This window comes from Protopterus annectens, chromosome 9.part0 (genome assembly GCF_019279795.1).
Source record: "Protopterus annectens isolate FY-2018-M chromosome 9.part0, PAN1.0, whole genome shotgun sequence".
Taxonomy (NCBI): Eukaryota; Metazoa; Chordata; order Ceratodontiformes; family Protopteridae; genus Protopterus; species Protopterus annectens.
Window position 1 is genome coordinate 1,913,887,972 of NC_056743.1, and position 21,469 is coordinate 1,913,909,440.

General features: G+C 42.1%; 1 protein-coding gene across 1 annotated transcript in view; it reads left to right on the forward strand.

The window, feature by feature from the left end:
* Positions 1 to 21,469, forward strand: part of GPR108 (G protein-coupled receptor 108) — a 1,998,409-nt gene that overhangs the window by 1,973,741 nt on the left and 3,199 nt on the right. The gene's annotated exons all lie outside the window — the stretch shown is intronic.

Genomic DNA, 21,469 nt, shown 5'->3' on the forward strand with positions numbered 1-21,469 from the left:
GTTCCCTGCTGTAGGAGATTATATAGGAATGATAGATGTACTAATTGGTTCCCTGCTGTAGGAGATTATATAGGAATGATAGATGTACTAATTGGTTCCCTGCTGTAGGAGATTATATAGGAATGATAGATGTACTAATTGGTTCCCTGCTGTAGGAGATTATATAGGAATGATAGATGTACTAATTGGTTCCCTGCTGTAGGAGATTATATAGGAATGATAGATGTACTAATTGGTTCCCTGCTGTAGGAGATTATATAGGAATGATAGATGTACTAATTGGTTCCCTGCTGTAGGAGATTATATAGGAATGATAGATGTACTAATTGGTTCCCTGCTCTAGGAGATTATATAGGAATGATAGATGTACTAATTGGTTCCCTGCTGTCGGAGATTATATAGGAATGATAGATGTACTAATTGGTTCCCTGCTGTAGGAGATTATATAGGAATGATAGATGTACTAATTGGTTCCCTGCTGTAGGAGATTATATAGGAATGATAGATGTACTAATTGGTTCCCTGCTGTAGGAGATTATATAGGAATGATAGATGTACTAATTGGTTCCCTGCTGTAGGAGATTATATAGGAATGATAGATGTACTAATTGGTTCCCTGCTGTAGGAGATTATATAGGAATGATAGATGTACTAATTGGTTCCCTGCTGTAGGAGATTATATAGGAATGATAGATGTACTAATTGGTTCCCTGCTGTAGGAGATTATATAGGAATGATAGATGTACTAATTGGTTCCCTGCTGTAGGAGATTATATAGGAATGATAGATGTACTAATTGGTTCCCTGCTGTAGGAGATTATATAGGAATGATAGATGTACTAATTGGTTCCCTGCTGTAGGAGATTATATAGGAATGATAGATGTACTAATTGGTTCCCTGCTGTAGGAGATTATATAGGAATGATAGATGTACTAATTGGTTCCCTGCTGTAGGAGATTATATAGGAATGATAGATGTACTAATTGGTTCCCTGCTGTAGGAGATTATATAGGAATGATAGATGTACTAATTGGTTCCCTGCTGTAGGAGATTATATAGGAATGATAGATGTACTAATTGGTTCCCTGCTGTAGGAGATTATATAGGAATGATAGATGTACTAATTGGTTCCCTGCTGTAGGAGATTATATAGGAATGATAGATGTACTAATTGGTTCCCTGCTGTAGGAGATTATATAGGAATGATAGATGTACTAATTGGTTCCCTGCTGTAGGAGATTATATAGGAATGATAGATGTACTAATTGGTTCCCTGCTGTAGGAGATTATATAGGAATGATAGATGTACTAATTGGTTCCCTGCTGTCGGAGATTATATAGGAATGATAGATGTACTAATTGGTTCCCTGCTGTAGGAGATTATATAGGAATGATAGATGTACTAATTGGTTCCCTGCTGTAGGAGATTATATAGGAATGATAGATGTACTAATTGGTTCCCTGCTGTAGGAGATTATATAGGAATGATAGATGTACTAATTGGTTCCCTGCTGTAGGAGATTATATAGGAATGATAGATGTACTAATTGGTTCCCTGCTGTCGGAGATTATATAGGAATGATGGATGTACTAATTGGTTCCCTGCTCTAGGAGATTATATAGGAATGATAGATGTACTAATTGGTTCCCTGCTCTAGGAGATTATATAGGAATGATAGATGTACTAATTGGTTCCCTGCTGTAGGAGATTATATAGGAATGATAGATGTACTAATTGGTTCCCTGCTGTAGGAGATTATATAGGAATGATAGATGTACTAATTGGTTCCCTGCTGTCGGAGATTATATAGGAATGATAGATGTACTAATTGGTTCCCTGCTGTAGGAGATTATATAGGAATGATAGATGTACTAATTGGTTTCCTGCTGTCGGAAATTATATAGGAATGATAGATGTACTAATTGGTTCCCTGCTGTGGGAGATTATGTAGGAATGATAGATGTACTAATTGGTTCCCTGCTGTCGGAGATTATATAGGAATGATAGATGTACTAATTGGTTCCCTGCTGTAGGAGATTATATAGGAATGATAGATGTACTAATTGGTTCCCTGCTGTCGGAGATTATATAGGAATGATAGATGTACTAATTGGTTCCCTGCTGTAGGAGATTATGTAGGAATGATAGATGTACTAATTGGTTCCCTGCTGTAGGAGATTATATAGGAATGATAGATATACTAATTGGTTCCCTGCTGTAGGAGATTATATAGGAATGATAGATGTACTAATTGGTTCCCTGCTGTAGGAGATTATATAGGAATGATAGATGTACTAATTGGTTCCCTGCTGTCAGGGATTATATAGGAATGATAGATGTACTAATTGGTTCCCTGCTGTAGGAGATTATATAGGAATGATTGATGTACTAATTGGTTCCCTGCCTTCGGAGATTATATAGGAAAGATAGATGTACTAATTGGTTCCCTGCTGTCGGAGATTATATAGGAATGATAGATGTACTAATTGGTTCCCTGCTGTCAGAGATTATATAGGAATGATAGATGTACTAATTGGTTCCCTGCTGTAGGAGATTATATAGGAATGATAGATGTACTAATTGGTTCCCTGCTGTAGGAGATTATATAGGAATGATAGATGTACTAATTGGTTCCCTGCTCTAGGAGATTATGTAGGAATGATAGATGTACTAATTGGTTCCCTGCTGTAGGAGATTATATAGGAATGATAGATGTACTAATTGGTTCCCTGCTGTAGGAGATTATATAGGAATGATAGATGTACTAATTGGTTCCCTGCTGTAGGAGATTATGTAGGAATGATAGATGTACTAATTGGTTCCCTGCTGTCGGAGATTATATAGGAATGATAGATGTACTAATTGGTTCCCTGCTGTAGGAGATTATGTAGGAATGATAGATGTACTAATTGGTTCCCTGCTGTCAGGGATTATATAGGAATGATGGATGTACTAATTGGTTCCCTGCTGTCAGGGATTATATAGGAATGATAGATGTACTAATTGGTTCCCTGCTGTAGGAGATTATATAGGAATGATAGGTGTACTAATTGGTTCCCTGCTGTGGGAGATTATATAGGAATGATAGATGTACTGATTGGTTCCCTGCTGTAGGAGATTATATAGGAATGATAGATGTACTAATTGGTTCCCTGCTGTCAGGGATTATATAGGAGTGATGGATGTACTAATTGGTTCCCTGCTGTCAGGGATTATATAGGAATGATGGATGTACTAATTGGTTCCCTGCTGTAGGAGATTATATAGGAATGATAGATGTTCTAATTGGTTCCCTGCTGTCAGGGATTATATAGGAATGATGGATGTACTAATTGGTTCCCTGCTGTCAGGGATTATATAGGAATGATGGATGTACTAATTGGTTCCCTGCTGTCAGGGATTATATAGGAATGATGGATGTACTAATTGGTTCCCTGCTGTAGGAGATTATATAGGAATGATAGATGTACTAATTGGTTCCCTGCTGTGGGAGATTATATAGGAATGATAGATGTACTAATTGGTTCCCTGCTGTAGGAGATTATATAGGAATGATAGATGTACTAATTGGTTCCCTGCTGTGGGAGATTATATAGGAATGATAGATGTACTAATTGGTTCCCTGCTGTAGGAGATTATATAGGAATGATAGATGTACTAATTGGTTCCTGCTGTAGGAGATTATATAGGAATGATAGATGTACTAATTGGTTCCCTGCTGTCGGAGATTATATAGGAATGATAGATGTACTAATTGGTTCCCTGCTGTAGGAGATTATATAGGAATGATAGATGTACTAATTGGTTCCCTGCTGTAGGAGATTATATAGGAATGATAGATGTACTAATTGGTTCCTGCTGTCAGAGATTATATAGGAATGATAGATGTACTAATTGGTTCCCTGCTGTAGGAGATTATATAGGAATGATAGATGTACTAATTGGTTCCCTGCTGTAGGAGATTATATAGGAATGATAGATGTACTAATTGGTTCCCTGCTGTAGGAGATTATATAGGAATGATAGATGTACTAATTGGTTCCCTGCTGTAGGAGATTATATAGGAATGATAGATGTACTAATTGGTTCCCTGCTCTAGGAGATTATATAGGAATGATAGATGTACTAATTGGTTCCCTGCTGTAGGAGATTATATAGGAATGATAGATGTACTAATTGGTTCCCTGCTGTAGGAGATTATATAGGAATGATAGATGTACTAATTGGTTCCCTGCTGTAGGAGATTATATAGGAATGATAGATGTACTAATTGGTTCCCTGCTGTAGGAGATTATGTAGGAATGATAGATGTACTAATTGGTTCCCTGCTGTAGGAGATTATATAGGAATGATAGAAGTACTAATTGGTTCCCTGCTGTCAGGGATTATATAGGAATGATAGATGTACTAATTGGTTCCCTGCTGTAGGAGATTATATAGGAATGATAGATGTACTAATTGGTTCCCTGCTGTGGGAGATTATGTAGGAATGATAGATGTACTAATTGGTTCCCTGCTGTCTGGGATTATATAGGAATGATAGATGTACTAATTGGTTCCCTGCTGTAGGAGATTATATAGGAATGATAGATGTACTAATTGGTTCCCTGCTGTCGGAGATTATATAGGAATGATAGATGTACTAATTGGTTCCCTGCTGTCGGAGATTATATAGGAATGATAGATGTACTAATTGGTTCCCTGCTGTCGGGGATTATATAGGAATGATAGATGTACTAATTGGTTCCCTGCTGTCGGAGATTATATAGGAATGATAGATGTACTAATTGGTTCCCTGCTGTAGGAGATTATATAGGAATGATAGATGTACTAATTGGTTCTCTGCTGTAGGAGATTATGTAGGAATGATAGATGTACTAATTGGTTCCCTGCTGTAGGAGATTATATAGGAATGATAGATGTACTAATTGGTTCCCTGCTGTAGGAGATTATATAGGAATGATAGAAGTACTAATTGGTTCCCTGCTGTGGGGGATTATATAGGAATGATAGATGTACTAATTGGTTCCCTGCTGTGGGGGATTATATAGGAATGATAGATGTACTAATTGGTTCCCTGCTGTAGGAGATTATATAGGAATGATAGATGTACTAATTGGTTCCCTGCTGTCGGAGATTATGTAGGAATGATAGATGTACTAATTGGTTCCCTGCTGTAGGAGATTATGTAGGAATGATAGATGTACTAATTGGTTCCCTGCTGTCGGAGATTATATAGGAATGATAGATGTACTAATTGGTTCCCTGCTGTCGGAGATTATATAGGAATGATAGATGTACTAATTGGTTCCCTGCTGTAGGAGATTATATAGGAATGATAGATGTACTAATTGGTTCCCTGCTGTAGGAAATTATATAGGAATGATAGATGTACTAATTGGTTCCCTGCTGTCGGAGATTATATAGGAATGATAGATGTACTAATTGGTTCCCTGCTGTAGGAGATTATATAGGAATGATAGATGTACTAATTGGTTCCCTGCTGTCGGAGATTATATAGGAATGATAGATGTACTAATTGGTTCCCTGCTGTAGGAGATTATATAGGAATGATGGATGTACTAATTGGTTCCCTGCTGTAGGAGATTATATAGGAATGATAGATGTACTAATTGGTTCCCTGCTGTCGGAGATTATATAGGAATGATAGATGTACTAATTGGTTCCCTGCTGTCGGAGATTATATAGGAATGATAGATGTACTAATTGGTTCCCTGCTGTAGGAGATTATATAGGAATGATAGATGTACTAATTGGTTCCCTGCTGTGGGAGATTATGTAGGAATGATAGACGTACTAATTGGTTCCCTGCTGTCGGAGATTATATAGGAATGATAGATGTACTAATTGGTTCCCTGCTGTAGGAGATTATATAGGAATGATAGATGTACTAATTGCTTCCCTGCTGTAGGAGATTATGTAGGAATGATAGATGTACTAATTGGTTCCCTGCTGTAGGAGATTATATAGGAATGATAGATGTAGTAATTGGTTCCCTGCTGTAGGAGATTATATAGGAATGATAGATGTACTAATTGGTTCCCTGCTGTAGGAGATTATATAGGAATGATGGATGTACTAATTGGTTCCCTGCTGTAGGAGATTATATAGGAATGATAGATGTACTAATTGGTTCCCTGCTGTGGGAGATTATATAGGAATGATAGAAGTACTAATTGGTTCCCTGCTGTCTGGGATTATATAGGAATGATAGATGTACTAATTGGTTCCCTGCTGTAGGAGATTATATAGGAATCATAGATGTACTAATTGGTTCCCTGCTGTCGGAGATTATATAGGAATGATAGATGTACTAATTGGTTCCCTGCTGTAGGAGATTATATAGGAATGATAGATGTACTAATTGGTTCCCTGCTGTAGGAGATTATATAGGAATGATAGATGTACTAATTGGTTCCCTGCTGTAGGAGATTATATAGGAATGATAGATGTACTAATTGGTTCCCTGCTGTAGGAGATTATATAGGAATGATAGATGTACCAATTGGTTCCCTGCTGTAGGAGATTATATAGGAATGATAGATGTACTAATTGGTTCCCTGCTGTAGGAGATTATATAGGAATGATAGGTGTACTAATTGGTTCCCTGCTGCAGGAGATTATATAGGAATGATAGAAGTACTAATTGGTTCCCTGCTGTCAGAGATTATATAGGAATGATAGATGTACTAATTGGTTCCCTGCAAGTGTAGCTGATGCATAGAACAGACACCAAATTGTATTAAAATAAGCATTAGTTTAATGGTGTAACTGTTTTTGTATATTGGGAAGCTAGAATGGTATTATTGCCTGTGTGCCTGAAGTATATCTGTGTTTGTAATTTTATTTTTATACTGCTTGAGAGTGTTGCCACTTGTTAACTGGTGCAGTGAGCTGTTCAGGGTAAGGGCTAAGAGATGCATAAGTGCTCCCCCTATAATTTGTCTTCAAAAGGATCTTCTACATGGGGTCCTTATTACTCCCTCTGTCTTCCTTCTGTTCGATGGTCTTTCCTTTTCAGATGCCGTGTGCACCATGTGTAGTTTTGTAAGGTAGCAGAACATAGTGTATACAGGTACACATCAGTACTGTGCCGTGCCAGAACATAGGAGTGTATACAGGTACACATCAGTACTGTGCTGTGGCAGAACATAGGAGTGTATACCGGTACATCAGTACTGTGCCATGGCAGAACATAGGAGTGTATACAGGTACATCAGTACTGTGCCATGCCAGAACATAAGAGTGTATACAGGTACACATCAGTACTGTGCTGTGGCAGAACATAGGAGTGTATACAGGTACATCAGTACTGTGCCATGGCAGAACATAGGAGTGTATACAGGTACATCAGTACTGTGCTGTGGCAGAACATAGGAGTGTATACAGGTACATCAGTACTCTGCCATGGTAGAACATAGGAGTGTATACAGGTACATCAGTATTGTGCTGTGGCAGAACATAGGAGTGTATACAGGTACATCAGGACTGTGCCATGGTAGAACATAGGAGTGTATACAGGTACATCAGTACTGTGCCATGGTAGAACATAGGAGTGTATACAGGTACTCATCAGTACTGTGCCATGATAGAACATAGGAGTGTATACAGGTACATCAGTACTGTGCCATGGTAGAACATAGGAGTGTATACAGGTACATCAGTACTGTGCCATGGTAGGACATAGGAGTGTATACAGGTACATAAGTACTGTGCCATGGTAGAACATAGGAGTGTATACAGGTACATCAGTACTGTGCCATGGTTGAACATAGGAGTGTGTACAGGTACATCAGTACTGTGCCATGGTAGAACATAGGAGTGTATACAGGTACATCAGTACTGTGCTGTGGCAGAACATAGGAGTGTATACAGGTACGCATCAGTACTGTGCCATGGTAGAACATAGGAGTGTATACAGGTACATCAGTACTGTGCCATGGTAGAACATAGGAGTATTTACAGGTACACATCAGTACTGTGCTGTGGCAGAACATAGGAGTGTATACAGGTACACATCAGTACTGTGCCATGGTAGAACATAGGAGTGTATACAGGTACGCCAGTACTGTGCCATGGTAGAACATAGGAGTGTATACAGGTACATCAGTACTCTGCCATGGTAGAACATAGGAGTGTACACAGGTACATCAGTACTGTGTCATGGTAGAACATAGGAATGTATACAGGTACATCAGTACTGTGCCATGGCAGAACATAGGAGTGTATACAGGTACATCAGTACTGTGCCATGCCAGAACATAAGAGTGTATACAGGTACACATCAGTACTGTGCTGTGGCAGAACATAGGAGTGTATACAGGTACATCAGTACTGTGCCATGGCAGAACATAGGAGTGTATACAGGTACATCAGTACTGTGCTGTGGCAGAACATAGGAGTGTATACAGGTACATCAGTACTGTGCCACGGTAGAACATAGGAGTGTATACAGGTACATCAGTACTGTGCTGTGGCAGAACATAGGAGTGTATACAGGTACATCAGGACTGTGCCATGGTAGAACATAGGAGTGTATACAGGTACATCAGTACTGTGCCATGGTAGAACATAGGAGTGTATACAGGTACTCATCAGTACTGTGCCATGATAGAACATAGGAGTGTATACAGGTACGCATCAGTACTGTGCCATGGCAGAGCATAGGAGTGTTTACAGGTACATCAGTACTGTGCCGTGGCAGAACATAGGAGTGTATACAGGTACACATTAGTACTGTGCCATGGTAGAACATAGGAGTGTATACAGGTACATCAGTACTCTGCCATGGTAGAACATAGGAGTGTATACAGGTACATCAGTACTGTGCTGTGGCAGAACATAGGAGTGTATACAGGTACATCAGGACTGTGCCATGGTAGAACATAGGAGTGTATACAGGTACATCAGTACTGTGCCATGGTAGAACATAGGAGTGTATACAGGTACTCATCAGTACTGTGCCATGATAGAACATAGGAGTGTATACAGGTACATCAGTACTGTGCCATGGTAGAACATAGGAGTGTATACAGGTACATCAGTACTGTGCCATGGTAGGACATAGGAGTGTATACAGGTACATAAGTACTGTGCCATGGTAGAACATAGGAGTGTATACAGGTACATCAGTACTGTGCCATGGTTGAACATAGGAGTCTGTACAGGTACATCAGTACTGTGCCATGGTAGAACATAGGAGTGTATACAGGTACATCAGTACTGTGCTGTGGCAGAACATAGGAGTGTATACAGGTACGCATCAGTACTGTGCCATGGTAGAACATAGGAGTGTATACAGGTACATCAGTACTGTGCCATGGCAGAACATAGGAGTGTATACAGGTACATCAGTACTGTGCTGTGGCAGAACATAGGAGTGTATACAGGTACATCAGTACTCTGCCATGGTAGAACATAGGAGTGTATACAGGTACATCAGTACTGTGCTGTGGCAGAACATAGGAGTGTATACAGGTACATCAGGACTGTGCCATGGTAGAACATAGGAGTGTATACAGGTACATCAGTACTGTGCCATGGTAGAACATAGGAGTGTATACAGGTACATCAGTACTGTGCTGTGGCAGAACATAGGAGTGTATACAGGTACGCATCAGTACTGTGCCATGGTAGAACATAGGAGTGTATACAGGTACGCATCAGTACTGTGCCATGGTAGAACATAGGAGTGTATACACGTACGCCAGTACTGTGCCATGGTAGAACATAGGAGTGTATACAGGCACATCAGTACTCTGCCATGGTAGAACATAGGAGTGTATACAGGTACACATCAGTACTGTGCCATGGCAGAACATAGGATTGTATACAGGTACACATCAGTAGTGTGCTGTGGCAGAACATAGGAGTGTATACAGGTACATCAGTACTGTGCCATGGTAGAACATACGAGTGTATACAGGTACACATCAGTACTGTGCCATGGTAGAACATACGAGTGTATACAGGTACACATCAGTACTGTGCCATGGTAGAACATAGGAGTGTATACAGGTACACATCAGTACTGTGCCATGGTAGAACATAGGAGTGTATACAAGTACATCAGTACTGTGCCATGGTAGAGCATACGAGTGTTTACAGGTACATCAGTACTGTGCTGTGGTAGAACATAGGAGTGTATACAGGTACACATCAGTACTGTGCCATGGCAGACCATAGGTGTGTATACAGGTACACATCAGTACTGTGCCATGGCAGACCATAGGAGTGTATACAGGTACATCAGTACTGTGCCGTGGTAGAACATACGAGTGTATACAGGTACACATCAGTACTGTGCCATGGCAGAACATAGGAGTGTATACAGATACATCAGTACAGTGCTGTGGCAGAACATAGGAGTGTATACAGGTACACATCAGTACTGTGCCATGGTAGAACATAGATGTGTATACAGGTACACATCAGTACTGTGCCATGGCAGACCATAGGAGTGTATACAGGTACATCAGTACTGTGCCATGGTAGAACATACGCGTGTATACAGGTACACATCAGTACTGTGCCGTGGCAGAACATAGGAGTGTATACAGGTACACATCAGTACTGTGCCGTGGCAGAACATAGGAGTGTATACAGGTACACATCAGTACTGTGCCATGGTAAACATAGGAGTGTAAACAGGTACGTCAGTACTGTGCCATGGTAGAACATAGGAGTGTATACAGGTACATCAGTACTGTGTCATGGTAGAACTTAGGAGTGTATGCAGGTACATCAGTTCTGTGCCATTGCAGAACATAGGAGTGTATACAGGTACGCATCAGTACTGTGCCATGGCAGAACATAGGAGTGTATACAGGTACACATCAGTACTGTGCCGTGGCAGGACATAGAAGTGTATATAGGTATACATCAGTAGTGTGCCGTGCCAGAACATAGGAGTCCATACAGGTACACATCAGTACTGTGCCATGGCAGAACATAGGAGTGTATACAGGTACACATCAGTACTGTGCCGTGGCAGAACATAGGAGTGTATACAGGTGCACATCAGTACTGTGCCATGGTAGAACATAGAAGTGTATACAGGTACATATAAGTACTGTGCCATAGCAGAAAATAGGAGTGTATACAGGTACATCAGTACTGTGTCATGGCAGAACATAGGAGTGTATACAGGTACACCAGTACTGTGCCATGGTAGAACATAGGAGTGTATGCAGGTACACATCAGTACTGTGCCATGGCAGAACATAGGATTGTATACAGGTACATCAGTACTGTGCCATGGTAGAACATAGGAGTATATACAGGTACATATAAGTACTGTGCCATAGCAGAAAATAGGAGTGTATACAGGTACATCAGTACTGTGCCATGGCAGAACATAGGAGTGTATACAGGTACATCAGTACTGTGCCATGGTAGAACATAAGAGTGTATACAGGTACACATTAGTACTCTGCCATGGTAGAACATAGGAGTGTATACAGGTACATCAGTACTGTGCCATGGTAGAACATAGGAGTGTATACAGGTACACATCAATACTTTGCCGTGCCAGAACATAGGAGTGTATACAGGTACACATCAGTACTGTGCCATGGTAGAACATGCGAGTGTATACAGGTACACAGCAGTACTGTGCCATGGCAGAACATAGGAGTGTATACAGGTACATCAGTACTGTGCCATGGTAGGACATAGGAGTGTATACAAGTACGTCAGTACTGTGCCATGGTAGAACATAGGAGTGTATACAGGTACATCAGTACTGTGCCATTGTAGAACATAGGAGTGTATACAGGTACGTCAGTACTGTGCCATGGTAGAACATAGGAGTGTATACAGGTACACATCAGTACTGTGCCATGGTAGAACATAGGAGTGTATACAAATACGTCAGTACTGTGCCATGGTAGAACATAGGAGTGCATACAAGTACATCAGTACTGTGCCATTGTAGAACATAGGAGTGTATACAGGTACGTCAGTACTGTGCCAATGCAAAACATAGGAGTGTATACAGGTGCATCAGTACTGTGCCATGGTAGGACATAGGAGTGTATACAAGTACGTCAGTACTGTGCCATGGTAGAACATAGGAGTGTATACAGGTACATCAGTACTGTGCCATTGTAGAACATAGGAGTGTATACAGGTATGTCAGTACTGTGCCATGGTAGAACATAGGAGTGTATACAGGTACACATCAGTACTGTGCCATGACAGAACATAGGAGTGTATGCAGATGTATCAGTACTGTGCCATGGTAGAACATAGGAGTGTTTACAGGTACATCAGTACTCTGCCATGGTAGACCATAGGAGTGTATACAAGTACACATCAGTACTGTTCCATGACAGAACATAGGAGTGTATACAGGTACATCAGTAGTGTGCTGTGGCAGAACATAGGAGCGTATACAGGTGCACATCAGTACTGTGCCATGACAGAACATAGGAGTGTGTACAGGTGCATCAGTACTGTGCCATGGTAGAACATAGGAGTGTATACAGGTACGTCAGTATTGTGCCATGGTAGAACATAGGAGTGTATACAAATACGTCAGTACTGTGCCATGGTAGAACATAGGAGTGTATACAGGTACATCAGTACTGTGCCATTGTAGAACATAGGAGTGTATACAGGTACGTCAGTACTGTGCCATGGTAGAACATAGGAGTGTATACAGGTACACATCAGTACTGTGCCATGGTAGGACATAGGAGTGCATACAAGTACATCAGTACTGTGCCATGGTAGAACATAGGAGTGTATACAGGTACATCAGTACTGTGCCATTGTAGAACATAGGAGTGTATACAGGTACGTCAGTACTGTGCCAATGCAGAACATAGGAGTGTATACAGGTACACATCAGTACTGTGCCATGACAGAACATAGGAGTGTATGCAGGTGTATCAGTACTGTGCCATGGTAGGACATAGGAGTGTATACAAGTACGTCAGTACTGTGCCATGGTAGAACATAGGAGTGTATACAGGTACATCAGTACTGTGCCATTGTAGAACATAGGAGTGTATACAGGTACACATCAGTACTGTGCCATGACAGAACATAGGAGTGTATGCAGGTGTATCAGTACTGTGCCATGGTAGAACATAGGAGTGTTTACAGGTACATCAGTACTTTGCCATGGCAGACCATAGGACTGTATACAAGTACACATCAGTACTGTTCCATGACAGAACATAGGAGTGTATACAGGTACATCAGTAGTGTGCTGTGGCAGAACATAGGAGCGTATACAGGTGCACATCAGTACTGTGCCATGACAGAACATAGGAGTGTGTACAGGTGCATCAGTACTGTGCCATGGTAGAACATAGGAGTGTATACAGGTACGTCAGTATTGTGCCATGGTAGAACATAGGAGTGTATACAAATACATCAGTACTGTGCCATGGGGGAACATAGGAGTGTATAGCTGGACACTTCCTCCTGACCTGATCTGGCATCAAACCAGCAGAGGTGCTTATGCCTGAAACATAGGAGCAGAATAGTCAATGATCTGGGCCTAAGAAAGGAGATTTTCAGCTGTTGCCCACAGCAGTGAGGCCTCTTGAACATCAACTGTTCTTGGGGGGGGGGGTACTCACAAATCTTATTTTCTGTTTATCACAGCAGAGGCAGCATATTGTACCTGCTGAAATATGAAGAATGTGTCACATATGTATCCCCCAACTGCTTGTCTCTGCTAACACACACCAAGTGTCACAAATGTATCCCCCAACTGCTTGTCTCTACTAACACACACCAAGTGTCACAGATGTATCCCCCAACTGCTTGTCTCTGCTAACGCACACCGTGTCACAGATGTATCCCCCAACTGCTTGTCTCTGCTAACACACACCAAGTGTCACATATGTATCTCCCAACTGCTTGTCTCTGCTAACACACACCAAGTGTCACAGATGTATCCCCCAACTGCTTGTCTCTGCTAACACACACCAAGTGTCACAGATGTATCACCCAACTGCTTGTCTCTACCAACACACACCGTGTCACAGATGTATCCCCAACTGCTTGTCTCTGCTAACACACAACAAGTGTCACAGATGTATCCCCCAACTGCTTGTCTCTACTAACACACACCAAGTGTCACATATGTATCTCCCAACTGCTTGTCTCTGCTAACACACACTGTCACAGATGTATCCCCCAACTGCTTGTCTCTGCTAACACACACCAAGTGCCTCATCTAATGATATGAAGAATTTCTCCCAGCTGTACCCCATGAGTACTGTATCTGCCAATGTACACGGCATGCCACATCTCATGATAGGAATAATACACACTGCTGTGGTACTGTTTCTGCTAATCCACTGAGCAAGCAAAATCTTGTGGTGGGAAGAATGCCTGCCACCTCTATCCCATCAGTACTGTGTCTGCTAACATGTACAGCATGCCACATCTGGAGATGAAAATAATGCCTCTGTGTACCCCAGGGGTGCTGTTTCTGATAACAAAAATGGCATGCCACATCTGAAGATAAGAACAGTGCCTGCGAGATGCACCCCATGGGTGCTGTCTCTGATAACGTAGTATGCCACATCTGGAGATGAGAACAATGCCTGCGAGGTGCACCCCATGGGTGCTGTCTCTGATAACATAGTATGCCACATCTGGAGATGAGAACAATGCCTATGAGGTGCAGCCCAGGGGTGCTGCATCTGATAACATAAACAGCTTGCCACATGTGGAGATAAGAATAATGCATGTAATATGTAGCCCAGGGGTGCTGTCTCTGATAACATGCTTAGTATGCCACATCTGGAGATGGGAAAAATGTCTGTGAGGTGCACCCCAGGGGTGCTGTCTTTAATAATGCACACAGCGTCTAATGATACAAAGAATGCCTGCCAGCTGTACTGCATGGATATTTTGGTTGTTAAAACATACCACATGCTACATCAGGAGAGTTTTTTCTGCTAGCAGACTCATCCTGCCACATCTGGAGATGTGAAGAATACCTTTGAGCTGTACCCCAGAGGTACTATCTCTAATAACACACAGATGCCACTTCTGTTGATGCAAAGGATGTATGCATGCTGCACCCCATGCTGTGCCGGTGTTACCTGAATTAGGTACCAGCAGATGGACTGCAGTAGTATACAGGGTTACCTGAATTAGGTACCAGCAGACAGACTGCAGCAGTGGACTGGTGTTACCTGAATTAGGTACCACCAGATAGAATGCATTAGTGTACTGGTGTTACCTGAATTAGATACCAACAGACAGAATGCAGCAGTGTACTGGTGTTACCTGAATTAGGTACCAGCAGATAGACTGCAGTGGTATACTAGTGTTACCTGAATTAGGTACCAGTAGGTAAACTGCAGTAGTGTGGCGGTGTTACCTGAATTAGGTACCAGCAGGTAGACTGCAGTAGTGTGGCGGTGTTCCCTAAATTAGGTACCAGCAGGTAGACTGCAGTAGTGTACTGGTATTACCTGCATTAGGTACAAGCAGATAGACTGCGGTACTCTACCAATGTTACCTGAATTAGGTACCAGCAGGTAGGCTGCAGTAGTGTACTGGTGATACTTGACTTGGTTACTAGCAGATAGACTGCAGTAGTGTACTGTTGTTACCTGAATTACGTACCAGCAGGTAGACTGCAGTAGCATTCTAGTTTTACCTGAATTAGGTACAGCCGATGGACTGCAGTAGTGTACTGGTGTTACCTGAATTTGGTACCAGCAGATAGAATGCAGAAGTGTGCTGGTGCTACCTGAATTAGGTAGCAACCGATAGACTACAGCAGTGTACTGGTGTTACCTGAATTAGGTACCAGCAGGTAGTCTGCAGTAATATACTGGTTTTACCTGAATTAGGTATCAGCAGATAGAATGCAATAGTGTACTGGATTTATCTAAATTATGTAGTATCAGATAGAATGCAGTAATGTACCGGTTTTACCTGAATTAGGTAGTAGCAGATAGAATGCAGTAGTTTACCGTTGTTACCTGAATTAGGTACCAGCAGATAGACTGCAGTAGTGGACTGGTGTTACCTGAATTAGGTACCAACAGATAGACTGCAGTAGTGTGCCGGTTTTACCTGAATTAGGTACCAACAGATAGACTGCAGTAGTATAGAGGGTTACCTGAATTAAGTACCAACAGATAGACTGCAGTAGTGTAGTATTACCTGAATCAGGTACCAGCAGATAGAATGCAGTAGTGGACTGGGGTTACCTGAATTAGTTACCTGCAGATAAACTGCAGTAGTGTGCTGGTGTTACCTGAATTAGGTTACCAGCAGATTGACTGCAGTAGTGTACTGGTGGTACCTGAATTAGTTACTAGCAGATAGACTACAGCAGTGTACTGGTGTTGCCTTCACCCAGAATTATACCACAATATAAGAACAAAATGATTGACTTCAACAATTGGCTAAGCTTCTTGTGTCATTCAAAGGGGATCCAGTATCTGTCTGCCTGGGATGACATGATTGACAGACCACGATGCTTTGCCAGAGATGGTCTGCACCTGTTGCCTCTGGGATTCAGGTTACTGGCTAAGGCTCTTGCCACCCCTATAGTGCCTTTTTTAGGCAAAGTTCAAAGATCAAAACCACCACCGTAACAGGTACAAGCATGCAAAATCTGAAGGTAATGCTACTCAATGCTAGAAGTCTAAACCTCAAAATGCACTCTCTCGAGGCACTCCTAAAAATGGCGAACATCGATATCTGTGCATTAACTAAGACCTGGTTCAAGGCTCCAGAGAGCACCCCTGCAATACCAGGCTACAACTCTTACCACACTTTTCAGCCACCAAAGCAGGACCGAAACACTAAAGGTGGAGGAGTGTCAATATTCACCAAGGGTATTCACACCACCAGGCTAGTTGCCCAACACAATGCGTCTGAAATTCTCCAGGTGCAACTAACACCAGGTAAGACTGCAGTCCAAATTGTAGCTTGCTACAGATTCCCCACCATACCCCAAGATTCTCACTACACCTTTCTAAACATACTGGAAAATATTACGATAGAACCAAACACCCTAATACTGGGTGATTTTAACTACCCTGCCATTAACTGGGAAAGCTACTCATGTACCAACACCTTTGCCCAACGGTTCTTGAAATTCATAAATTCCAACGCCCTGGATCAACTAATCCATAGTCCCACCAGGGGTTCCAATAACCTAGACCTGGTCATTACCAACATGGGAAATTGATGCTCCACACCTATGGTCACCCCCTTGTTAATCACGTCTGACCATAAGCTAATCACCCTTAACATCCACATCCCACCCCCCACCCCCAGTAAGGAAACCTCCATAAAAAACTTCTCCAAAGCCAACTTCATGCTACTCAAGTCAGAAGTGACAAACTTCATGACACCCATGCAGACGGGAGCTGAAAGTTCAACTGCTGAATCCTACACTAAGGCACTGTACGAGCACATCCACTCATGCATAAATCGTGCCATCCCAAATAGAACCAAGATGCTCTCATCCAAAAAAAAGAAGCCAATCTGGTGGTCCCCTGCCATAAACAAACTTTACAACAAAAGGAAGAAACTGTTGCAGAAAAGAGGAAAATCCCAGGATGCAAAAAACTTCCTTACCAGCCTCAGTAAGAAACTGAGATCCCTCATAAAATCCTCCAAAACTAGTTACGAAAATAAAATTGCCAAAGATTCCAAAGACAACAAGGCATTCTATAACTATGTCAAGAATCTAAATGGCAATGCTCAAATCTGCTGTGAGCTAAAACAGAATGGCATTAAATATACTGATCCCAAGGATATTGCCAATATCCTGGCAGATCGATTCGGTGCCAATTTCACCCCCCTCTCACCCCCTAAATGGCCCATCTCAATACCAGAAGATTGCCAAATTCCAGTAATAACGGCCACACAGGTAAAAAACGCACTCTCCAAAGCTAAGAATACAGCATCCATGGGACCAGATGACATCCCGGGCTGTGTACTACATGAACTACAATATGAACTGGCACCTCACCTAAGTGTCATGTTTAATCATAGCCTCACCTCAGGTTTCGTGCCCACTGAGTGGCGCACAGCTACAGTTATCCCACTCCACAAGGGGGGATCCACCTTGGATCCCGGAAACTACCGTCCCATCAGTCTGACAAGCCTTATCTGCAAGGCCATGGAGCGTATTATCATGGAACTTATAAACAAAGACATTGGCAACCTTCAGACACTAGACCCCACCCAGTTTGGGTTAGTGAAGGGCCAATCTTGTCTCCTGAACTTGATTGACTTCTTCGAATCAGTCTCCAGAGCCATGGACAAGGGTAAGGTGGTCCACACAGCCTATCTAGACCTTGCCAAGGCCTTTGACACCATCCCCCACTCTGGAATCATAGATAAACTTACTAAGCTGGGCATTAATCCGTACGTCACCCAATGGGTTGCTAACTGGCTTACTGATGGAACCCACACTGTAAATGTAGCCAACTCCAAATCCAGCTCCAGACAAGTGACAAGTGGAGTACCTCAGGGTTCAGTCCTGGGACCGCTCTTGTTTGGCATCTACTTCTCTGAAGTACAGGCCAACACTAATGGACTCTGGATAACAAAGTTTGCAGATGACTGCAAACTGGGAGCCATTATTGAATCCCCAAATGATGTGGATACTCTACAAAAGGGCCTTACAGAAACAGATGCTTGGTGCCATAGCCATGGGCTCAAGCTCAATGCCAAGAAATGTATAGTTATCCCCTTTGGGGAAAAAACATGTATCTGTGAATTACCATATAGGTGGCAGTACACTAAACACTGAAAGTTTGATAAGAGACTTAGGGATACAGGTGGACAGTGGTCTCACCTTCGATAATCACATCGCCGCAACAGTCAGGAAATCATTCTATGTGGCACACCTCATCACTAAGGGCTTTTCATCCATAAAAAAGGAGGTCATTGTCCCACTGTACTCATCCCTCATTAGACCCATTATAGAATACAATGCCCCATTTGGTATGTACCTCTCAAGACATCTGCAACAACTGGAAAGGCCACAGAAATACCTCACTAAAAGAATCACAGGCCTAAAGCAGATGCCCTACGTTGACCGCCTTAAAAAACTCCAGCTATACTCTGTCGCATATTGTCTACTCAGAGGCGATCTTTGCTTAACATACAAGGCCATTTCAAACCCAGAGCTGTTGGACATGCTACACTTAAAGAAATCCCAATCCCTCAGAGCCACACGCTCCAGGGATCTAAACCTTGTCATCACAATAAACAAAACATGCTGGAGGGATAGGTTCCTGACCCAGAGACTCCCCAGACTCTGGAATAGATTGCCCATACATGTCAAGCAGAGTGCCTCTTTAGTCTTCTTCAAAAGGAACCTTGACGATTGGATGGGAGAAAGGAAATTCACTGCGGGGATCACGTCAGTCGGCCTGCTAGACAAGGGTCCAGGGAAGTAAATAGTGTGGGAAGAAATAGCCAGGGAATTGTTATGGCTAGGCTTGTATAGGCCCTAGGGCTGATAGCCTAGTACCAACCTGTGAACCTATAAATGGATTGTGTGCAGTCTGTTCCTGGTGTAGTTGTTGAAATCCTGTACTAAGCTCTGTAAGTGGATTGTGTACAGTCTATTCCTGGTGTAGATGTTGGAATCCTGTACTAAGCTCTGTAAATGGATTGTGTGCAGTTTGTTCCTGGTGTAGATGTTGGAATCCTGTACTAAGCTCTGTAAATGGATTGTGTGCAGTCTGTTCCTGGTGTAGATGTTGGAATCCTGTACTAAGCTCTGTAAATGGATTGTGTGCAGTCTCTTCCTTGTGTAGTTGTTGGAATCCTGTACTAAGCTCTGTAAATGGATTGTGTGCAGTCTGTTCCTGGTGTAGTTGTTGGAATCCTGTACTAAGCTCTGTAAATGGATTGTGTGCAGTCTGTTCCTGGTGTAGATGTTGGAATCCTGTACTAAGCTCTGTAAATGGATTGTTTGCAGTCTGTTCCTGGTGTAGATGTTGGAATCCTGTACTAAGCTCTGTAAATGGATTGTGTACAGTCTTTTCCTGGTGTAGTTGTTGAAATCCTGTACTAAGCTCTGTAAATGGATTGTGTGCAGTCTGTTCCTGGTGTAGATGTTGGAATCCTGTACTAAGCTCTGTAAATGGATTGTGTGCAGTCTGTTCCTGGTGTAGATGTTGGAATCCTGTACTAAGCTCTGTAAATGGATTGTGTGCAGTCTGTTCCTGGTGTAGATGTTGGAATCCTGTACTAAGCTCTGTAAATGGATTGTGTGCAGTCTGTTCCTGGTGTAGATGTTGGAATCCTGTACTAAGCTCTGTAAATGGATTGTGTGCAGTCTGTTCCTGGTGTAGATGTTAGAATCCTGTACTAAGCTCTGTAAATGGATTGTGTACAGTCTGTTCCTGGTATAGATGTTGGAATCCTGTAATAAGCTCTGCAAATGGATTGTGTACAATCTGTTCCTGGTGTAGATGTTGGAATCCTCTACTAAGCTCTGTAAATGGATTGTGTGCAGTCTGTTCCTGGTGTATATGTTGGAATCCTGTACTAAGCTCTGTAAATGGATTGTGTGCAGTCTGTTTCTGGTGTAGATGTTATAATCCTGTACTAAGCTCTGTAAATGGATTGTGTGCAGTCTGTTCCTGGTGTAGTTGTTGGAATCCTGTACTAAGCTCTGTAAATGTATTGTGTACAGTCTGTTCCTGGTGTAGTTGTTAGAATCCTGTACTAAGCTCTGTAAATGGATTGTGTGCAGTCTGTTCCTGGTGTAGATGTTGGAATCCTGTACTAAGCTCTGTAAATGGATTGTGTGCAGTCTGTTCCTGGTGTAGTTGTTGGAATCCTGTACTAAGCTCTGTAAATGTATTGTGTACAGTCTGTTCCTGGTGTAGTTGTTAGAATCCTGTACTAAGCTTTGTAAATGGATTGTGTGCAGTCTGTTCCTGGTGTAGATGTTGGAATCCTGTACTACGCTCTGTAAATGGATTGTGTGCAGTCTTTTCCTTGTGTAGTTGTTGGAATCCTGTACTAAGCTCTGTAAGTGGATTGTGTACAGTCTGTTCCTGGTGTAGATGCTAGAATCCTGTACTAAGCTCTGTAAATGGATTGTGTGCAGTCTGTTCCTGGTGTAGATGTTGGAATCCTGTACTAAGCTCTGTAAATGGATTGTGTGCAGTCTGTTCCTGGTGTAGATGTTATAATCCTGTACTAAGCTCTGTAAATGGATTGTGTGCAATCTGTTCCTGGTGTAGTTGTTGGAATCCTGTACTAAGCTCTGTAAATGGATTGTGTGCAGTCTGTTCCTGGTGTAGATGTTGGAATCCTGTACTAAGCTCTGTAAATGGATTGTGTGCAGTCTGTTCCTGGTGTAGATGTTGGAATCCTGTACTAAGCTCTGTAAATGGATTGTGTGCAGTCTGTTCCTGGTGTAGATGTTATAATCCTGTACTAAGCTCTGTAAATGGATTGTGTGCAGTCTGTTCCTG